The 23,391-nt window shown below is 43.1% G+C and overlaps 1 long non-coding RNA gene across 1 annotated transcript in view; it reads right to left on the bottom strand.

Moving 5' to 3' along the window:
- The window catches only part of LOC112926306 (uncharacterized), a 102,435-nt gene that overhangs the window by 43,806 nt on the left and 35,238 nt on the right, over positions 1-23,391 (bottom strand). The window lies entirely within an intron of this gene.

Genomic DNA, 23,391 nt, shown 5'->3' with positions numbered 1-23,391 from the left:
GCTGTAAGGATATTTCTTACCCAGATCCATAGCCGCAGCAACAGTGCCAGGTACACAGGAAGCACTTAGTCAGTCTTGTTGAATTAAATAAATGCAAGATGTATGAGACACCTGATAGGGAGAGGTGACGTTCCTATTGCCTATGGTCCTGGCTATTCGATAAATAAAAATGATTGAAACCAACAATAGCAAAGTAATTGCTCCTAAAACCTTTTGGTGTCTGTGCATCTCCTAAGACCCAGATTGATGTACTTGTGTTCTCGGGCTCTTCTAAGCAGGGTCACACTCCTCCTTTCCTGTTTGGATAATCTCACCATTGAGCTCTCACATCTATCCTGTTATCTCAGCCCCTCAGAAAACCTACGAGATAGGCCGAAAGGATGCTCATCCCAATTTCCCCCCAGAGGAGACAGGGAAGTGATTGTTCCAGATCCAAGAGTTAAAAAATGGTCGAAAACCTGGGCTTAAACTCTCCATTCCTGGTTTGGAGTTCTTGGCATTGACCACACCTACACAGGACTACAAATCATAATAATTAAAGAGAGCCAAAAATCAACAGAGCTGCCAGTAAAAATGGGCTTGTTTTTACTGTCAAATATTTTTTTTTGGTAACTCCTGTATTGTAGTTGATTTGTATAGCTCTAAACTGGGCTGTATATTTGTTAATAGTGTAATAAACAGATGCAGTTGCACCACCATGCAAAGAACACAGGTGAGGAAGGGCTTGCTGGGACTTATTTGCATTCCGTTATCAAAATAAAATATGAAAAGTACCTCACGGGAGAAATCAGAACTTTTGAACACTGATATTTCACAGGTCAGTGAGTCCTAATAATTCTAGAGACATCGATGTCGGTCTGTATCTGCAACTGCTCTTCACACACACTTATATTTAGTTGGAGGCACGCTGATGGATAAATAAAAGCAAATTGCAACTGACACATAATATGGGTTCAGGTTTATGCTCCAACAGCTTGAGGACACTTTGTGGCCAAGTTTCTTTTATTGATCATGTCAAGTCTCCAATCTATTTCAGATTAGTGGAACTTTGTTGTTCAGTTCTTCAGCATGCAAAAAAAAAAATTAGAATTGGACGTGCAAACAGGTAAGCTATTGCATTTTAAATGAAATTAGTGAATATCATTTATAACTTTTTATAATAATCTGAAAGCAGGTAAATACAGGAGCAAACCCTTGATTAGCATTAAATTCTTTCTTTCCCACTAGAATGTGTTGAGATTGATATGTGTTTTGGTCCCATTTCCCTCTCATTTCCTATCAAATTTAGAGGATTGTTATCTCAGTGTGAACTGCTAAGACAGTTATGGGCTAGAATAAATTTCCCTACCATATGTCTCTTGGGGGAGGGGGGGGAATCTTTTCCCTACTCTCCATTCTGATGGTTCCTTCAGTCTGGGGAGCTACAAAGGCAGGATACACCTGGCCTCTCCACACCCTTACCTGGGTAGAGAGAACCAGAGTATTCTGTGCTGGGCCTATGCACCTTCTTACTTCCCTCCCCTTTACAGCCTCTCCTCAAAGAACATGTGTTCTTGATTGTCCTTGTCCTGATGTAGGCATGGCAATCAAGGCCTTGGACACATGGGAGGTCTCTACTGGTCCAACATTGCTCGGGGGAAGACAGATAAGTCAATATAATCCTGGGTTCAGAATTAGAAAGTCCACTTGCCCATGGGCATAAACCAGACTCTTCAAGGAGGTGAAGTGACACAACCATGGAACCCAGCAGGTGGGGCCAGCTATCTCATCAGACCCAAGCTCCTGCTCCATAAGATGTGGACATCACTCTTTTTTTTTTTTTTTTAAGATTTTTAAAATGCATTTATTCATGAGATACACAGAGGGAGAGAGAGGCAGAGACACAGGCAGAGGGAGAAACAGGCTCCATGCAGGGAGCCCGATGTGGGACTCAATCCCAGGACTCCAGGATCACACCCTGGGCTGAAAGCAGGCGCCAAACTGCTGAGCCACCCAGGGATCCCCATCACTCTTAATCCTCTAGCACCTACTGCCAGGCTTGGCACACATAGCAGGCTTTCATTATACAGTTAGTGAACGAAAGTAAAAGTCAGGGCAAGAACTTAAATGCTTTAATTTTGGCCTCTTACACCCCACTGGCTGCTGTGATCAGCAGGAAACACACTCCAGTCTGTCAAATACCACAAGCATGCCACAGGTATGCCACCTGGCATGCCACCTGTGGCACATTCCCACTTATGAGGCTCCGGGTTCATCCCACCCTCTTGTATGAACCAAAATGGCAGCCATGGGCTGTCTTCTCCATCAAGTTTCTTCTCTCATAGAGGAATTTTATATTTACCATACCTTTCCATTCTTCCTTTCCCCATTTCCCACTGCGATGGTGCTCATGGCTCTTTTGCATGCACAAACACAGCCTACCTGACCATCTCCTGTCTCTTTTTCAGCTCTTCCCAATGTGCCACAGGAAAATCTCTCTTTTTCCTTCTTTCTCCTTCATCAGCTCTAGCATGAATCCTAAACCACTCTCAGAATGACAGCCCTAACAGTAGAACTAATGATACCCCAAGTTAAAGGCAAAGAAAGACTTCCATTTTGTAGCAAAATTAACATTACAAAGAACCTGTTTCATCAGCCCCTCAAAGTCCTTGAAAATGCCCAGAAGTCACTTTGAGAAATTCTGCAAAAATCTCTATCAACATTCTCATGTTCCATTTTCCTCAGTACCAATGTGCCACCTAAAAACTCAAACAAAACTACCTCCCTGTATTTTAAATTACTAGAATGTGTTTTACTATTTTTAACACAAACATACTAGGCTTCAGTTCTGTTATGAGGCCCAGAGACTTTAGGGAGATGGGCTGGGGCTCTACTTACTATTTAAAGCACTATCCGATAGGCATGGCCTGAGCCCCAAAGAACCAAGTCAGGGATAAGCTGCTCATGCGTAGTGATCCTCAGAGAATTCCTCAAGGAGTTCTGTGATGGAGATGCAAAAGGAAAATGTGCAGGCTAATCATCTGGAACACTTTTGACCCTTTTTCCTAAAGACAGTGAATTATCGAATTTAAACAATTTTCACCAGTGTAGAGTATACATCTTAGAAGACCTTTAAATTGTCACATTAGCCACTGTCTTCCACTCTGATCTGGGTGTTCTCAGCCTTCCTCTCTAAGGGGCCAGGGTACATCTGTCAGGCCGTCGGCATGCCTGCCTTCCCACCTCCCTGGTCCGAGTAACGGCCTGGTAAATCTGCATCTGTGATGGTTGTGCACTAGGGGTCCTTTGTTGGCACATCTGTCACGCAGTAGGGCTCAGGACATGGTGTGGGTTTCTGAACAGAGTTTATCTGGAAAACTCCAAAGTGAAGTTCAGCAATAGGAAGCACGGGAACCAATCTCTGACTTGTCCATGGAGAGGCATTCTGGAGCCAAGGTACCGTGCTGGATCTGCCAATAGCTGCCTGTTCCTTTTTAAAGGTCACGCTTGAGAGCATACTTAAGCAGGTGGGGAACTGTGGATTGCATGGGTGCCAGGCTGTCTGGCTTTTATATTCCAGTGAGTTTCTATGTTTATAGGAATTACCTATGAAAGCCAACTATCTAGCACCTGCAAGCCCTGGGGAATCATAGGAACTCGGGTTCAGAAACAGACCCTCCCACCCCGAAGAGGAAACCTCTTGGCAGGTCTCACCTTCCAGTGGGTGCAGCTCCTCCTGCTGGGAGAAAGGGAAGCCTTTGGTCCAAAACAATTAGTTGTCTAGGGAATCCAGAATGTGCTCCCAGGGACAGGCTTAGACAATCCTGCTTGTTCTACCCAAGTTGGACACTGGAAGTAGTAAGAAATCTAATACTTGCCAGGCCCTGTGACTCTTTCATTTTCAAAGTTGCCTTTGAAAGTCATTGCATCTGCATTATACTATACCGCTCTGTCTTCCCGGCCACTCCCTCCCTCATATGTTTGTTCTCCCTCATTTGGCCCAGTGCACTCTCTCTTAACTCTTCATCCTGCCTCTAGTCTCACCAAAACCACCTTTCTTGCACATCACACCAAGCTTAATCCTCCTAAAGTACAACCCTGACCTTGTTACTTGCATCAGTCAGGATAGGTTAGGTGGTGCTGCAGTAACACACAAACCCAACCGTACAGTGGCTTCAAACTTATTTCCCACTCTCTCTACGTGTCCATCACTTGGCAGCTAGGCGTTCAGTTCCATGTCATTATCATCCACACTCTGAGACCAAGACTGAGGGACCAGGCACTGTCTGAAGCATTGCTGAAGCTATAGAAGAGAGAAGAGAGAGAAGAGAGAGTTCTAGAGGATCTCACACTGATAATTAAACGTTTGCCTAGAAGTGACAAAAGTCACTTCTGCTCACAACTCATTGAGCAGAATTGGTCTCATGGCCCCATCCACAGGTGGTCAGGACATACAGTCCTATCACACGGTCAGAAGATGTGGATGCAGAAATATTGAGTGAGCAACACTAATGACTATTGTGTTACTCTTTTGCTTAAAAAACAAGCAAGCAAACTGATAACTTCCCATGTTTTTCAGGATAAAGTCAAAATGCCTTAGGCGTTAAGATCTTCCACCCTCTCATCTAACCTCAGGTTACTAAACCAGCAATATCTCCTGCTTCCTACGCATTTCACAAGGAAACAACTGCTCACATTTCACTGCACAGATGGTCCTCGTACATCACTGCCCAGCACTCCACACCTTTGCTCCTGCTGTTCCTCTCATCAAGTTCTAGCCATTTCTCTAGGCCAAAGTCAAAAGACATTCTTTCTAGGAAGCCTCCTACGTCCCTCCCAACCAGAAGCAACCACTTCTCTATGCAACATCTTTAACAGGGCCCAATCTGTGCCTCTTTGTGGTAGTTAACACCATTTCTTTTCTTTTATAATGAAGAATATTTATAATTTAGTCATGAGGCTAAAAGGGACTTAAGAGACTGTCTAGTTCTTAAACCTTCCACACACCACAGCCAAGTCTTCCATCATCTGTTTAAAACTCCACAGTTTGGGAGAACCCACTACCTCCCACACAGCCCATTCTACATTTCTAAACTTGAACGGCTCTGATTATTTAAAAAGCAACAATAAGAGCACACTTAAAAGCCCTTTGTCATGTGAAGCTAGTACCTACATGTCTCCTTTCCAAACAAGGAAACCAAGGCACCTAAGAGAATAAAACCCTTTCTCTTAAGTAGCAAAGGAAAGTTCTGGTTTAATTTATCTCACTGTGCTGCTCAGAGGCTTCTCTGCTTCTGGACTATGATGTGGATAATCTCCTAAGAGACTGAGAGGGATGGAAAGACACCAAGGCAACCACCCTGTCTTGTTTACCAGAGAACTCAAGGGTGCCTTTCGCACAGCTGTGCCGAGTGGAAGTGTTTAGATAGAAGACTGTGTGGTCCTGGACAGATGTGGCTGGGCCACAGCTCACTGTCAGACTCTCAACCTGAACTGCTGGGAACGCTGTGCAACATGCATCCGGAGCAGAGCCGTGGAGGAAGCCTGCAAAAGACACTCCCTCCTTACCGGGCAAACACAAGGACGAAAGCCCACCTAGCATGCTGCACAGCCTGACTGGCTTCTGGTGGCAAAAAACTCCACCTCTGTCTAGAAAGCATCCTTAGAATATTCTGGTCCCTTCTCCAGTTGTCCCATGGAAAAACACAACTCTTGAAAAAACGTAAACTTTAAAATCACTGCTACTCACTGTGTAGCACTAGACAAGCCACCTCACTTTTGTGAGTCTCTCCCGTAAACTGGGACAAATAATACTTTCTCAGAATATAATAAGGATCAAATGACCAGCAAAAAAAAAGAAAAAAAAATGCCTTACTAGAGCAACCCAGGCCCTTGACCTGGTTGGTGTAGCAGGACCTCGCATTTTCAAAACCCTAGGCTGGCGCATCTCCAGGTGTTCTCCTCTCCACTCGGTGAGGCATCCCCAGGCCTAGGGGACATGCCCACCCAGAGTCATGATCAGCTTCTAGGATTCCGGAATTCCTTGTCCACATGGCTGTGACCGGCACCTAGGATTTTTGCTTCTCCAGGGCTGAACTGTGAAGGGCAAAACCCGATGATAGTATATGTACCTCTAGGCCAAGGGACAGCTGAGTACAGTATGTAGCGATGGGCTGCGGTGGGGATTGGGTTACGGATGGATCTTTGTCATGAGGCTGGAGCTCACATGCATGAGTGTCAGACACTTACAATTCATTGGCAAACAGGGCTGGGGAAAGAAGGCAAAGCCGTAAACCGGGGACCTCATGTTGTACACTTGCCTTGGACTTCACAAATGTTAGGGACAGACCTCGTTCCCTCTCTTTTCATCATTCCTAATCCCTATCTACCCTAATCTAATGCACATTATTAAACCACAGCACTTCTCTCCTTTTTATGGCTGCATAATATTCTATCATAGGTATATGCCAGTTTGTTTATCCATTCATCGACTGATGAATACTTGGTTGTTTCCACCTCTTAATTATTGTGACTAATGTGGCTATGATCATTGCACAAGTATCTGTTTGAGTCCCTGCTTTCAAATTTTTGCAATATATACCTAAAGGTGAAATTCCTGGATCATTTGGTAATTCTACGTTTAATCTTTTGAGTGATCACCAAACTGTTTGGCAAACAAGGGGCTGCACCATATTACATTCTCACCAGCAATATACAAGGGTTCCATTTCCTCAACACTTGTTATTTTCCTTTTATAAAAGCCATTCTAGTGAGTGGGAGGCAGCATCACATTGTGGTGTTGATTTGAATTTCTCATGTGACTATGATTGAGCATCTTCTCATGTGTTTATTGGCTATATCTTTTTTGGAACAATATCAGGGATAACAATGAGGTAACTAACATTCTAAGGATAATGAAAGGAAGAAAGCTAAGAATAGGTTAAACTATTACTAACACCCAGAGTACTTCTGGGGCATCTAACTTGCTTTTAGCCTGTCTCCGTAAAGCCAGGGTAGCAAACTTCACACCAACAGAACAATCAGGCATCTCCATGCCTTACAGTCTGGGCCCACTATATACTACTTGCTCTACACAACACATAGAACACTCCACATACCCAATACACATAAACACACCCCTATTCTCATTTTCACCCCAGAAGGACATAACAGCAATTGGGAATTGGAGTCCCTTTATAGGATAGCCTCCACCCTCAGTGTGTGGCCTGGTCCAAGACCCCACAAAACTATTTCACAGGATGTACACTGCTCACTCTGCAGAGGCTGGAATACCTAAGGCTGGGGAAGTGAGGGACAGCCACCTCCCATCCAAATGGGCTGCCTCAGGCTCAGCCCTGCTCCTTTGAATCTGTCCACACATAACTTCTGGTACAGAGAGAAAGTGGCCAACACCCCTCCCCTATCTATTACCATATGGAGACACTGAAGCTCAGAGGGTGAAGCACTTGCCCAAGGTTCCTGTTCAACCCAAGTCTATAGCTTGGGTCCCCAACTTCCCAGGTTTTGCTCCTATTGCACACTGTGATACAACAAATGTATAAACATCCTATGCCAACATCACCAATTCGGGTTATGATTCGAGTCAATATTAATTTATTCTGTGCGTTGATTTTCTCACTGCAGTAAGAAACTTCCAATACTGCTCTAACTAATAAAGTGTGTGTGTGTGTGTGTGTGTGTGTGTGTGTATGCTTTGAGCTCACCGGAAGGCAGTAACTATATAAATATATGTGTATGTTTGTACTTACACTTTTTTTCTTCATGACCTAGTTGAGGTGGAGAAACATTTTGGGACTAGGTGAAAATGGCACATACTAATTCTACCTGTTTATTCCTGCATGATCTAGTCTGGTGTTCCCAGGTAAAACGGGTCCCTTTGCTCTAAAAAAGGAAATCAATTTTGTTCTATCAGGTGCACTCAAACCCCCAAGGGTGGGAGCCCGCCGCTGCAGTCTACATTTGTTACTGGGGTTATGTCCGTGAAAGTGACAGCAGAGGGAAAACAACCCGGTGACCTACCAAGAGCCCTTGATGGGCTCCCAGAGCCCAAGGTTCAGGGGTGAGTAGGCCCCCAAGAGTTGGAGTGGAACCTTGAACAACTGACTTCCCTGCTTAGGGCCTCAGCGCTTTCATCAGCAAAATGAAGGCATTAGACTGGATTGGCAGATTTCAATTTTTTAACAGTGAAATCCTCTTTAAAGATAAAATGTGGGGCACCCGGGTGACTCAGTTGGCTCAGGTCATGATCGCAACATGGAACCCCGTGTCGGGCTCCCTGCTCACGGGGAGTCTGCTTCTCCCTCTGCTCCTCCCCCCTGCTCCTGCACACGCTTTCTCTCTTTCTCTTTCTCTCTCTCTCTCAAATAAATAAATCTTTAAAAAATAAAATAATAAAGATAAAATGTCACACAGATCTCTAATGTATTAAAGCAGATAAAAATGGAGCTGCTCTGACTGACAGAAACCTCCTCCTTCCTCATCCTCATCCCCACCAGATCTATTTGCTCAGCCTCCAGCTTATTGGAATCAAATTCTTCTAACTAAAACGTTGTATGGTTCTATGTCATGAGAGGAACCGGTCAGATGTAGGAATAAAAGAAATAGTCCAAGTAGGGAAGTAGGATGATAAGGACAGGGGCTGGGGAGGGAGGTGGGGCAGGTGGGAAGGGTTTGGACATGATGGTGTTCTTGGAGAGCAGCCTGCTTTTTCACCTCAGATTTCCAGAGAGGAAACTGAGGCCAGACAGCTAACATACAAACTTTGTAACTTTTTGACCCAGGAAATGTTGAGAATCATAAAAAGGAAATGATTATAGAGTGCTTTGAGCTCCTCAGAGACAAGCACTATTTAAATACAAGGTATTATTACCTCTACAGAGCTCTTTTGATTACCACTGTGCTTGAAAATGTGGGCAGACCACTTTTATTTTTCAAAACTCAGGTGTTCCAAAAAATATTCACATGTACAATACCTACCCTCTCCCCCTTATAAGCTAATTCTCAGCTTCCTTGTCACTAGATAATTTAAATGTTCAAAGAGATATTATTCTAGCTTTATCAGCTAAATTGGCAGTCCCCTATTAGAGACGTCTATCCCTTGCAGCTCACTCTCCTCCCATTATTCGAAGGACTGTTAAATTAACGGTGAAAATCATATTATATTTGGAATTTTAAATGTCAGTACCAAACATCATTTAACTGATACACTGGTAGGAATTTATCTACAAGAGACTGAATAAATCAGGTTAGCCCTGGGATATTTGGTTCCTTGAGAGGGGGCCTGCTGTTGAACCTCAGAAGTCAAACCCTTAAAATTCAGAATATTCTTTCGGGACTGAAAGGCTTAAGCACTCAGCTTGCCCTGGAAGAGCACAGGACTCCGAGTCAGGGGGATGTATGGTTCAAGTCCTCGCTTTACTGTGCACGGGCTGGTTTGACCTTGGCAAATCATTTCACCTCTCTGGTCCTCAGTTTTCTCCTCTGGAAACTCAGGTCATCTCCCTGTCCTGCCTGCTTCATTTGTAAGGCTGCTCAGAGACTCCACATGTGACGTGGAAAGCCCCACGTAATCAGCATGAGTGGAGGCTAAGGGCACAGGCTCTCGATGGAATCTGACAGACCTTAGTTCAAATCCTGGTCCTGCTACTTACTAGCTGTTCGACCTTAAATAAATTGCTTATCTTCTCTGCATTTCAGGTTCCTCATCGGAGAAAGGAGACAATTAATAGTATTGTTCACATAGGGTTGTTTTGAGAATGCAAAGCCCAAGCCTGGCTCACAGTCAAGGCTCAGTCGGTGTTGGAATCATCACAAAGCTGAGTCCTCCACGTGCCCAAAGGGGTTATTGTTGTTCCTCTTTAGTTCCGCTTTCGGTGACAACAGACCTAGAGATAACCATGCATCTCTTGTCTCTGAACCGCCTGGGTGCTCCTACTCGAGCAAAAGAAAAAAGGAAATACACTGTGGCCCAGAATGGGGCTCCAGAGAAATCCAAAATGAGCTGTGGTCTAAAAGCGACTTCTCTCCAAGCCTATTTTTAACCAGCTGTGAACTTCTCTAATACGTAAAGGGTGATGCTGAGCTCCCTGAATAGCTCTGCTGACGAGCTGCTGCCCGCTTCTGCTACTATGTGAATTTATGGAGTTCTGGTCTCACACTTCATTAAAGAAATATACGATGGTGCTGAGACAAGGGGCCAGACACCTCTAACTCTGGTCCCACTCTCCCAGTAGTAAATCTCAGTGCCTCACTCACCAGAGAGGAGCTGCTGAAGAGATGTCATCACCTGTTCCTTTGTGGTGGGCTCTCTTTCTGTAAGCTGTTTGCCACAGACAGTTCTATTAAGAGCTCACCAAACAAAAGGCCTGGCCCAAAGCACACCCCCAGTTTTGTTAAGAATGCTTTCAGTTGCATGTAACAGAAAACACAACGACAGTGACTCAGACACAAGGAGGTTTCTTTTTCTCACATTCGACTGAGAGAGGAAGAGGATTGAGGATGCCAGTGTAAAGGCAGTTCAGTTAAGCTGACGATCTCTGGGCTTATTCCTCATGGTTACATTTTGACTGCTACAGCTACAGCCATCATATATATAATCCAGTGAAAAGAAAGAAGGAAAATGGTGACATTGTTGTCAAGACATCAAAACATTTCTAGGACTCTGGCAGCAGTTTATTGGCTACCAATGAGTCAAGTGGCCACCCTTATGTGGAGGGCCACTAGGAAAAAGGGTTGGAAGTGAAAGTTGTACCAACCAAGAGTGTCTGTCACAGGAAGGAACAAAAGCGAATGATTGGATTATCACTAGGGAAACGGAGAAATGAATGTTTGACGCAGAGACCTTTTCTTAGACTGAGTCAGCCTGCCAGTCATCTTTTCTTGGTCCCCTGGGCAGGTATCACACATCCCCACCCCACTGCTAGCCCCAGGTTAGTCCCATAGTATCTTCTTTCTCCTATATTTAATTTTCTACTCACATGTCTGTTTTATTGACAAGTGCTTAATCCCCTTAGTGGCAAAGTGTATGTCCCACTCACTACTAGCACAGTGCCTGGAATATACTACTTAATCTATAAATAATTGTTACTGTATGTGTTGAACACTTTCTCAAGAAAAATTTCAGAAAATGTAAGTGACTTATTGCTCAGCACACAGATATATATAAAGCCCTTCAAATCCCTCTTTTGCATTGGTCTATCTAAAAAAAAAAAAAATAGAACCAACGTTGTTTAAGTGCCATAACCAATGAAGCATTAGAGTATATTAGGGTGGTTTCCCATATTAATCAAAGAATTCACAGAAATTATTTTTATCCTGTTTAGTTTAAAATATTAACATATTGATTTTCATCATTAAATCTGTTTCAGGTTCTGAAGTCTTTGACCTAAACAAAGATTGATGTATTAAAACAAGAGAAGTATGCTAAAAATAAAAATTCCTAAGAACACTATAGATAGTGTGTTAGAGAGAGGAGGGTAGGGACGCCTGAGTGGCTCAGTGGTTGAGCATCTGCCTTTGGCTCAGGGCATGATCCCGGCATCCTGGGATCGAGTCTCACATTGGGCTCTCCGTAAGGAGCCTGCTTCTCCCTTTGCCTGTGTCTCTGCTGCTCTCTGTGTGTCTCTCATGAATAAATAAGTAAAATCATTAAAATAAAAAGAGAGAGAGGAGTGTACCCAGATACAGCAAGGGATCCCTAAACTGACTGTTGACTGAGCTCCTTGTTTACCTTGTGATAGCCTCCAACCCTTCTTTTCAATTTCTCACTGACTATATTTCTCACCCCCTAGCTTAGTAGGTGTCTTCACTACATTGGGCCTTGGAGGATAACTAGTATTCAGATATGCACATATGTAATGGGGATAGCATGAGGAAAGGCATGATAATGGGGATAGCATGAGGAAAGTCATGACAATAGGAAAGAACAGAATTAGAAAGGTTATCTGGGACTGGAGTACATAAGATGGCAGGGAGGTAGGTGAAGTAGGAGATAACTCAGGGGAACTGATCCTAATTAACCAGGGCTTTAAATTTGTAGCTAAAGAGTTGAGATGTCATTGCGCAATAGGAAGCTACTTTTGTTCATAGAAACATATAAACTAAGCTATAGTTTTATAAATGTTCCTCTGGTAATAGCTGTGCATATGGAATAGTGGGCCAGGGAGATCCATTTAAAAGGTTTTTGTGATAATTGAGGCAAGAGTTCAAGTAGATCTGAACGGAAGCACTGGTAACATGAGTGTGGCTGGGGGGACAGCAGGAGAGTATATTTTGATGTAAAAGTAAGATATGTAACTGGTCACTCCACCAGGCATGCAAGCCAGGCCAGCTGAAGTGCTGGCCAAGCAAAGGGAAATCTAGAATGAGTGGTTAAAGAGAGCTATAAGGAATGTAATTCTGGCTGGACCATCTTGAAGAAGACTCTGACTGGTTGAGCTTTTATCTCCCCTCATAGAAAAAAAGTGAGGGCATCTTATTTTTTTTTTTTAAGATTTTATTTATTTATTCATGACGGGGGGGGGGGGGGGAGAGAGAGGCAGACACAGGCAGAGGGAGAAGCAGGCTCCATGCAGGCAGCCTGACGTGGGACTTGATCCCAGGGCTCCAGGATCACACCCCAGGCCCAAGGCAGCACCAAACCGCTGAGCCACCGGGGCTGCCCGAGGGCATCTTGTTCTTGCACAAATTACTCCCTCTTGCCATGTGAGAACCCACTGTCCTAAGGATAATGAACAGATCTGCAGGGGATGTTTAGCAGTTGTCTAATACAGTCCACCCCTTGCACTAGGGCGGACCCTCTTGGCTCCGACGTGTTTCTTGATTCTGGTGATCTCTATAGGTACACACTGACAGTCTCCTGTTCATTCACACTGCTCGTCTCCCACCCTGGGGCTTTCTTATTAACACTGCTGCAGGACTAGGTCGCTATTGCCTAATATGCATGCATGACCTAGAAGTATGGGGGTAACACCCAATGGTGAAGCTACGGGATAAACTCCTCTTTTCTCTCCTCATTAATGGATACTCTTCAGATGCAGTTTCCAAGGCTGCTTAGGGGTACAGACTCACTTATTGAGCAACCAGTATCACTTAGTAATGACCAACTCAATAACCATTTTTATTTTTTTTATTTATTTTTATTTTTTTTAATAACCATTTTTATAATGACTCCCTCCTCCTTCTCTGCTTTGCTCCCATATTAGCTCCCATTAGGCTAATATGGGATTCCTTAATAAAGTAAAATGATGTAATTGTTCTGACTTCTGGGGAATGTGGGCTAATACAAAGATTACCACAGGAAAAGTACTGTTCACAACATACACTAGGGGGATAGTCAAGGATATTTACTGCAGGGTTGGTTGGAGTGAGGGGAAGAACAAGGAGGAAGGGGAGACCATTTAAATGTCAAATGATTAATTCAATAAATATACATTCATTCAACTATTAGAAACAACTAAGTGTGTGTGCATGTGTAAGGCAGTTGGAGCAAGAACGCAAATTGCATAGCAGAGTGATCCTGCTTGTTTAAATAAGATAAGGATATGTACTTTCAACTAATATAATACCTGTGTCTATCTCTTGCAATTAAGGGTATCCATGTAATAAAAATCTGACTGATGGAATAGAAGTAGAAGTGTTGTATGGTAGTTCCTGGTAACCTGGCTCAAAAGACAATGAGTGTGCTCTTTTATATTTTCTGTTATCCCGATTCCCGGAACAATAACATGATGGCTGGAACTTTAGCCTCTATCTGGGACCATGAGTATAAGGTCCATGCTTCAGGGATGGCAGAGACTGAAGATGAAGGGCACAAGAGCTCTGAGAACAGGGCTTTTGTCCAGCTAAAGCAGCCTGCATTCCAACTTAAATGATTTCATTTGCCTCTCTGTAGGGGTTGGCTTCAGGTTTCACAGCCTTGTGTAAGGGGGCTGCATGTCAGGAGTGATGCACACCTGGGCTCCACAGTAAGTCTTTCCAAATGTGTGTCTTCTCTCTGCATCTTGAGTGCAATATACTCCTTCTTTTAAAGGATAGAATTTTTTTTAGAAGAGCCCACATTGTGGCTCTTTCTCTTCCGCCATCTACAAATGAGAAGTCATTTCAGGCTTGGTATGCATTTGTGGGCAGGGTAGAGTGTTCCCTCATGTTCCTCTGATAGTCTCGCGTCCCATTAAACTCTTCTCTAACAACCTTTGCTGAAGCAGCAGTGTGTCTGTGCAGTGTAAATACCCCTCTTGGGCCTGCTTTTGAGTTCTTCCTCTAGGGTGAGCAACCCCAGTGTGTTGAGAAGGAAACTCCTGCTTTTGCCACCTGGCCATCTCCCCATGGAAAGGAGGAGGTATTTGTTGTTAATCTGACATGGTCTACATGTCTTCACGGGCCAGAGTCTAAGCCACAGTTTTAAACAGGACCTCTCCTCCATCTGCCAGTGACTCAAAAGAGAAAGATCTGTGGTGCCCAATAATTCATGGTGTGGCCAGTGTTCCTAGAGTAGAGGATCACAAATCCTTCGGTGTGCCTTAAACTGCCTTTTAACCCACAGTTACTCTTTGCTGAAAATGGGTTTAAGATGAACACATCAATAGTGAAGCATCCCTCACTTAAGTGTTGTTTCAACAATACACGGTGTAAAGAAGAATATTACAATTATATAAGTATACTTTGGCCAAACAAATGGGTAGATTCCCACTGGTCCACCTTGTGGAAAATCTGTAACAAATGCTTCTTTCCAAGCCAGTTTCTTTCCCATCCCAAGCCAGCTCTGTGCCATGGCTTCAGTAGATGCTGGTGTACGATTGGGGATTATCCACTATTTGTTGTCATTTGTTATATTTTTGCCACCCTCCTTCTGCCCTCTCTCTGTGTGCCGAGTGGGAAATTAACTACGATACTATTTCTACCTCTCTTTCCTGCACCCCCACAACATCCGCTTCAGAATGCCACTGTGAGCCCGACTCTTCTGCCAGAATCGGAAAGGAGAGCCTCAAACTCTCTCTAGGATGCTAATTTGGGCAAGGCACTCCCTACTCCCACTGGAAGGCAGGTCACCTGCCCGTCACCTTCTCTGCTTTCTGTTCCTCCTCAGAGTGGCAGGCAAGAGAGAGGTCATGGCCCTGCTCAGCTAGTTCTAGCTAAAGAGATCAGAAATGCCTTTGGAAGCTTAGGGGAGGCAAGAGAAAGGCAGGCTCCTTTCTTTGGAAGGATGCTAATGGGAAATGAAGCTTGACATGGGAGTGTGCAGTAGTAATAAAAAGAGATGAAAGGTGAGACAGACCAGTTCGCTCTTCAACTTCATTCTTCATCTCTAGACCTTGTTTCCCTCCAGTGGCAATCTAGCAGCTGCCTTTTTTTCCTCTCTCTCCTTCATTTCTCTTCTTTTCCTGGAACATATCTTAGAAAGAGAAAGACTTTCTAATGAGGGAAGACAAGCAGACATTAGCCCCTAGCACCAATTTTAGCACGAGCAGTTGAAAGCATCCCGGTTAGGCAGTGAACACTACCTGCAGGGCCCATCTGCTCGTCTTTTGAAATGTTTGGCCTTTGCATTGAAACTTTTTTTTATATAACCAAGCATTCTCTTTATCAAAAGGACTCTCTTGGGCAAAGGCAAGAGGTTGCGCTTTCTAAATATTCGTTTGCTCTGGGCAAAAAAAAAAAAAAAAAGGTATACGATGTTTCCTAAATTTACAACATGAATTCCTCTGGATCATCTAGTTCTCGTGCCGTTCCCTTCCTGAATGTGGGAGATGTCCAAGGTGCTGGAGGGTAGAGACACAGAGGTGGGTTAGACACAAGCTAGTACTTTAAGAGTTTAGTTTGGGTGAGCAGAAAAAGGCACACACACAAATAACTTTAATGTAAGGTAGAAAGTGATTGCTACAGCCATCACCAAGGGGCAGTGGCAAAAGAGATAAGTAATAAGGCATTCTTTTTGGAATCATTTAAAGAGATTTTCAAAATATGTCAAACCCCTTTTTCACTTGATATTCTTATTCAGAATGATTTTTGTTTATTTCTATGTTGGCTGATTGGTGGATGGGTGGGTGGGTGGATATGAGGAGCTTCAGTGCCTCTTGACAGATAGCCAGCTAGCTAGCTAGATAATAAATATACATATTTCTATATCTATGAAAACATAGATATTTGTATAAGCATGCAAGTGATATAGATATGGCCAGGCAACCACAGGAACTAACCAAGTGATATATTCATTCACTCAAGAAATATTTCTGGAATGCCTACAATATGCCAGGCACTATGCCCTGGTCATAAAATGGTGACCAAAAAGGACATAGACCGTGTCTTCATGGAACTTAAACAAAATTTGGAGAAAATAGAACTTAGCCAAATAATTATGCAAGTAAATATAATTCCAAAAGAGAAAAATAAAATCCCAAAGGATCATATGGATATAGGGGAATTGCTCCCACCTAGAATACATGGGGAAGGGTATCAAAGAAGATTTCATAAATCAAATGCCATTTGTGCCAGTTTTCTAAATTGCATAAGATTTGATATTGAATAGTGGTAGGAGAAGGGTGTAGTGTGAATGCTGGAAAGAGCAGGGTTGACTATGTTCTAGAAGAATGGAGAGTCACTGAAGTCTTCTGAGTGGTGGAATGATTAAGTCACATTTTAGAAAGTTCGTTTGACAGCATTGCAAGAAAGAAGGGAGGGACAGACAGGAGGAAGCTAGACCTTTGGGAAGCTACCAAAATATAAAACAGAAGAGCAGTGGCAGTGGAAATGGCAAGAAGGAAATTGCAAAAAGAAGCCTTGCTGATTTATAATCTTTAGGGTTTGTCAATCATTAGATGATGGGCATAGGGTGAGGGAGTTGGAGAGAGAGAAAGGAATAAAAAAAAATCTCAGTTTCTACCCTGGAAACATCGAAGTAGAGACTTTGGTAATGGAGGTGGGGGTAAGGAAGTAAAGTTATGGAGAAATCCCATTTGGGGCATACTGACTTATCAACACAGACACTCAAAATGAAGAAACCCACCTGATGGCCAACCGCTACCCTTATTTTCTGTCTCTTCTTATCTCACTCCTACCCTCTGTGCTCAACATCTGTATTAGAGGTGGTAAGTTGCCACCATTTTTGATAAGTTAGAAAACATATCCCAGAATATGATCAGTAAGTTCATTCCCATCCAGAGGCCAGACTAGCAATGAAAACTGACTCTGTGCAATTAAGCAGCCAACACCCAGCCCAGCACCTTTCGACACTGCTTCCTGCCATTCACCAGCTGTGACCTTGGGCAAGTCCCTTCACCTCCCTAAGCTTCACTTTCCTCATCTGGAGGAAATGGGGTAATTACCACTACTCCGTCTACCTCGAGAGAGTGCCAAAGGCTTCTGGAAGAATCCCGACAAAAGGCGATGAGCCTCTGCCTGCGCAAAGACAGTAGCAATTGGGGCAAGAGCGATAAGCTCTAAAAGGCAGCTAAGGGAAGAGGAATACTGAGAGCATGTTAGACCAGAAAGGAAGAGCAGAAAGACAGGTGGACGTCCCCCGAGCATCTACATGTTCCTTCACTGTTCATCAAGATCATGTTTTGAGAGTAGAACTCAGAATCTTAAAAATCTTAGAAGGTGAGAAAGACCAGCATGATGGTGGCAGAGTCTGCTGGTAGCCTCTCAAGATCCAGTCTCTCCTTTTCAGCAATTACTCTGGTTTTCCACTGAGCACCAAATGAGTCAGCTGGATTTCCCAGCCTCTCCAGCAGCTTGGTGTGCCCAGATGTCTCAGTCCTAGTTAGTGAGAAGTCAGCAAAAGTATGTGTGACTTCCAGAAACTCTTCTTAGAGAACTCTCTTAATCCTTTTTTTTCTACTCAGACTGCAGATGCAATGGTTGGAGCTCCAGCAACCATCCTTGTCCTGAACCTGGCCTTGAGAATGGAAGTCACACAGTAGAGCAACAAAAGAGAAGTTTGGTCCCTGATCCCTGGGATTGTAATTCCTTGTATCTCAGGCTGCCTACCTTAGATATCTGTTAGGTGATTTTATTAGGTTCTTACTGCTGCTCTGACAAATTACCATAATCTCAGTGGCTTAGAACAACATAATTTTTTTAATCTTATGTTCAATGCCTCAGAAGTCTGATAGGGATCTCACTGGCTAAGATCAAGGTGTCATAGGATACGTTCCTTTCTGCAGGCTATAGGGGAAAATCTGTTTCCTTGTCTTTCTAGCTTCTAGAAGCTACCTACATTCATTGGATTATGGCCTTCTTATTCTGTATTTAAAGCCAATTCTCCTCATGATACCCTCACTCTGGTTCCTTCTTATGATCCCCTCTTCCACTTCTAGGGACCCTTGAGAATACATTGGGTCTATGTAGATAATCCAGGCTTATGTCCATATTTTAAGATCAGTTTATTAGCAACCTTAATTCCACCTGCCTCCTTAAACTCCCCTTTGCCATATAACCTAACATATTCACAGGTTCTGGAGATTAGGACACGGGCATCTTTGTGAGGCCATTATTCTGCCTATCACAGGGGTAGAGAAACAAACTTCTGTCTTGTCCAAACCACTGTTTTTCAGGTTGTTGTTTTTTTTTTTCCCACAGCTGAGCCTAACGCGTTCCTGTGATAGGCAATTACTGAATATCCACTCTGTATATGGCATTGTTGTGCATGGTGGTGCTACCTATGATCTGGTAACCCTGGATGGTTCTGATACCCGTAATCCTCCAGAGAATATGAGACCCACCCCCCAATAACATCCGGCCCCAAAAGCACCCACATGCCTGCGATGATGTCACTTACTACCACAGGAACAGAAAGAGGCTGTACCCCTACCAACTGACCACAGCTCCTGCCCCCCAGCATCTACAGACCTGCCTCAGCACAGTGAAGGAAATTGAGTCCCAAAACCAAGAAAGGATGTGCCCAAGTTCCCACAGCAAGTTCATGGCACTGTCAGGACTCGAACCCACATCTCTGAATACCACTCCTGCATCATATCACTTCCCTTGAGCCAATCCAGTTTTTTCAAGGAAGGACATATTGGGCATACTCCCACAGCTCCATGGCCCCACGTACCCAGGTCACAAATTTTGGCACAAGCCAAACTCCATGTTTACCTTGTCGCAGTGATTCTAATAACACCAAATGTTTACAGCATTTGATTGGATTTTCTGTATTCTCCTTCTATCTCTGAACATACATAGTAAGATTCTCTATCCATTTTCCTGGTCCTTACACTGTTATGCTTAATTTCTCATATTTGTTAAATAGGTAACATGGATATAAGAAGACTAAGTTGGGACACCTGGGTGGCTTGAGTTTCTGCCTCCAGCTCAGGGCGTGGTCCCAGGGTCCTGGGATCGAGTCTCAGTTCCCTGCCGGGAGTCTACTTCTCTCTCTACCTATGTTCTGTCTCTCTCTGTGTGTCTCTCATGAATACATAAATTAAATCTTTTATTAAAAAAAAAAAGAAGAAGAAGAAGACCAAGTTAAGGGCTCAGGCCTGGGAGGTTATGTGTCCCAGTGTCATTTCCAACTTTGCCCTCATCTTTCTGGTTGTCAGCATTTCCATTTTAAAAAATGGGAGACAGCCAATGTGCTTCAAGGCAATTGTAAAGAGCAGCTAATAAAACTCATTGTAAAGCACATTAGCACCATACACAGTGTAATCTAACTGCTAGTAATAAAACATTGAGCACTAGGAATCTAACTCACCCATTTGGCTCTGAGTCATACTCCCTACTAATGCTGAGTAAAAGTGAGGGGAAAAGAACCAGGCTAGGACACAGAGCTAGGAGATGCCTAACAGTCAACCTAGCATAGAGATGTACCGGAGAGCCTAGAGGCTGGGAAGACCTTCACGAAGCCACTTGATGAAACCCTTTGCTCTGCTATTCTTAAAGATCTGATTTCCCAAGCCCTCTTTGGTAACTGTTTCTGGGTTACACATCCCGGATAGTTGGAAAGACTTCCCTTATGCAATTTGAGTGAGTTTGCTTTGGCTCTGTCTTCAATGGGAATGGAAAGAAAGCTATTCACACACACCCCCATAACCCCAGCCTTACAGTAATATCCTTTCTGATGCCTGGTGCCTGGTATTGAGGTAGTCTTTCCGTAGCATTTCCCAATGCTTACTGTACATAAATGCAGTGGGTTTGGCATTGTTTTTCTTTTAAAGTCTGAGACTTTTTACACTCAGTAAAAAAATGCTTGAGTCTGAGAATCTTAGAACTAGATGAAGTCTTAGAGATCACTTCTTCCAAACATCTAGATTTTGCATATAGGAAGGTTGAGGTTCCAATGTGCCTGGTGTTGCTTAAGGTCATGGTCATAATGTTGAGACAAAGAACTATAAACAAGGCCTAAAAAATTTTGATGATAATGTATCACTGAATAATATTTAACATGCTAATTTCTAATTTTTGCATTCTTCACATAATACCTCCTGATATTTGCATGGTATGCTGATATTTATTTTGAGCATAAGCAATCATCTCCCCTTCTTGTATAATAGTTGTTTACTCTTCTTCTGTCAGAGAACTCATTTTCCCTCAATTAAGTATAATCCTACACACCCATGTCAACTTCTCTAATTTAAGGGGTCATCCTGAATTGTAATTCTACTTTATGTGGCTTCATCTAACATATATGGAGCAGCTCCTATAAGCCAGGAACTGTCACATAGGACCTCATTTGAGCCTCAAAACAGACTTATCTTGAGGATATTAATACTCACATATTAGCGTTGAAATAAAATGTGACACAGGAAGGTGAACCTGCAGATGCAACATTGGCCATCTGCTGACACCTGAGTCTTTTGGTTTGTGTTTGTGACATGACATCTAATATAATGTCAGCCATCCCACCTAATTTTCTTATAGTAATAAGTCAAGGAATGATGCTCTTTTTCCATTATCACCACCATGGATATAAATATTAAGTAGTGTAATTAGCCAAGGCTGATACAAAGAGGATGTTACACACTTTTCAAGTTGAAGATGAATGATAGCTTCAACGCTCCCCCAAATGTAGGTCAATGAGAAGAAAGTATTACCTTTTCTTTTACCAGATAGTCACTGATATAGAGGTAAGGCAGAAATGCAGATGGTAGAGTGTGATTAGAGTCTGGACCAAGGAGTGATCATTTCTGAAAGAATTTTTTTTAAATTTTTATTTATTTATGATAGTCACAGAGAGAGAGAGAGAGAGGCAGAGACACAGGCAGAGGGAGAAGCAGGCTCCATGCACCAGGAGCCCGATGTGGGATTCGATCCTGGGTCTCCAGGATCGCGTCCTGGGCCAAAGGCAGGCGCCAAACTGTTGCGCCACCCAGGGACCCCAAGGAGTGATCATTTCTAAGGGAGGTTAGGGAAAAATGCCTTGAAGAAAGGGCCCAGGATTCCATCAACGGGAGGATTCAAGGAGGAAGATATTAGAGGAGAGGCAGTTGAGTCAGAGGATAGGTACCCGGACCCAAAGTGAAGAAGGATTTGGGGAGAGGAGTGAAATGATACCTAAAAGAAGTAGAAATAATTCACTAGAAAAAAAAAAGTTCTAGGTTTCCATGTCTCTGAAGGACGATCCAATCACAGACAGTAGGACTTGCTCTGTGAACTTAAGATTCTCAATATCAGCTCAGCCACCAAGTCAATAGTGGTCTCAGAGAACCAGGATCACAGCCAAGAACAAGATGCATCTTTTCTAACAATTAGACTTGCTCGATAGTGTCATGGCTTTCTCTTGAAGAGATGAGAATCCTATCAGGGAAAATAAGCTGGTCAAAGCCAGGGAACCCACAGCCCAAGGAGCTGGGTTATAGAAAGTATCTCTGCTCCCCTGTGAGGGTGCGCTTAGATGAACTTCAAGGGCACATCCATTTCTTAATTTCTAAGATTCCAAAAGCCAAGGGACCAAACACAAGAAGGAACTTTTAAGACCTGAGAACTGCCCCAAAGGAGATACATCTCCTCAGAGGACTGTCCTGTGCCAATGATGCTCCGCCTCTGTGTAGAGAGGACAATTTCTGAGGCATCTTCCAACCCAGGTCTTAAACTAGACCCAAGCAAGTGCTTTTGCATCCTGCATTTTTTATGCCAAAGAATTCTTCAAGAAAAGTCTTAGCATTCTTTCTAATCTTCTATCTTAAATTTGTATGATTGTTGCACTACAGATGGATTTTATACTAAATATATATGATTTGGCTAGCAAACGTGTGCTTTGATTGCATATACTCCAAGCGTATGTTTATTAACTAATTTTTAATAGTCACATATATATAAATTAGCTACTTTTAAAGTAATTATATCTAATCACATTTTTGTAGTCTTGTTATAGTTTCTGTTACTTATTCATGATCTTATTTAATTCCCATGCCATGGCTAGTGTTATTACTGCTCTTAGAATAAGGAGAGCAGGCTTATACTCAGGGCTATGGGAGCTTGAGGTCACCCTAGTGACCTGACATGCCTCCCCATAAAAGTCCCATCTCCTGACACCTGCTCCAGGGCTCCTTACACCCCCACTCTGGGCCTCCCACAGTGACTCAAGGCACTCTAGCATTGCCACAGTTTTCTGAGGAAGAAGCTAAGGGAACAAAAGGTCAGTTGATTGAGCCTAAAGTCACAGAGTTCATTTGTGACCGGGCCAGATCAGCTTTGAAAATGTAGGCACAGAGTCTTTATTTTTGAAAATCACTCATAACTCATTCCAGGTCATTCATCTACAGAGACCTGGAGTTGCAAATTCTCCAAATCCCCTAACCACAATCACTGAGTCCCCCATCTGTCACTCTGAGTACCAGAGATTCCCTACTATTAATAATAAGCCAAAGAATGAAAACCAAGATCCATTTCTTAAGAATATCAGTCATTTCCATATACCTCTGTACTGCAGATTTGCAGATCACACCTTGGCTGGGTTATTAAATATTGACATCCTCTTCCCAAGCATCTTATTTAGGTTCTTTGCTCCTAAAATGAATATTGGGTAAAATTCTCTAGTAAAAACAATAAAGGAAGTCAATTACAATGAAAGCATCTAAAAAAAAAACAAATATTCTATTTTTCTAGTCACTTCTCTAAGACCTCCCATCCTTCTGTGTTTCTGAAAAGCAGCCTACCTCTGTGCCCTAAAATACCCAGACTTTCCCACTTGCAATCCTCTATTCATGTAAGTGTCTCAGCCTGGAATGCCCCCTTTTCTGTATTCTCAGTCTGTAAGATCTTACTAATTATTTAAGGGCTGGTTCAGCATCTCCCTGTATGAAGCCTTTCCTAAACTCCCATTGGGATGAATCCCTCTTTTCCCCAGCTCTGACTTCACTCAGACTGCAGAACTGGATTTTCTGTTACATGTCTGTCTCCTATACTAGACCATGCCTTCTTGAAGACCCAAATCAAGTGGGATTCATGTGAGCC

This window comes from Vulpes vulpes, chromosome 3 (assembly GCF_048418805.1).
Source record: "Vulpes vulpes isolate BD-2025 chromosome 3, VulVul3, whole genome shotgun sequence".
Lineage (NCBI taxonomy): Eukaryota > Metazoa > Chordata > Mammalia > Carnivora > Canidae > Vulpes > Vulpes vulpes.
The sequence above is the reverse complement of the archived record's forward strand: the minus strand, read 5'-3'. Positions and strand labels throughout refer to the sequence as shown.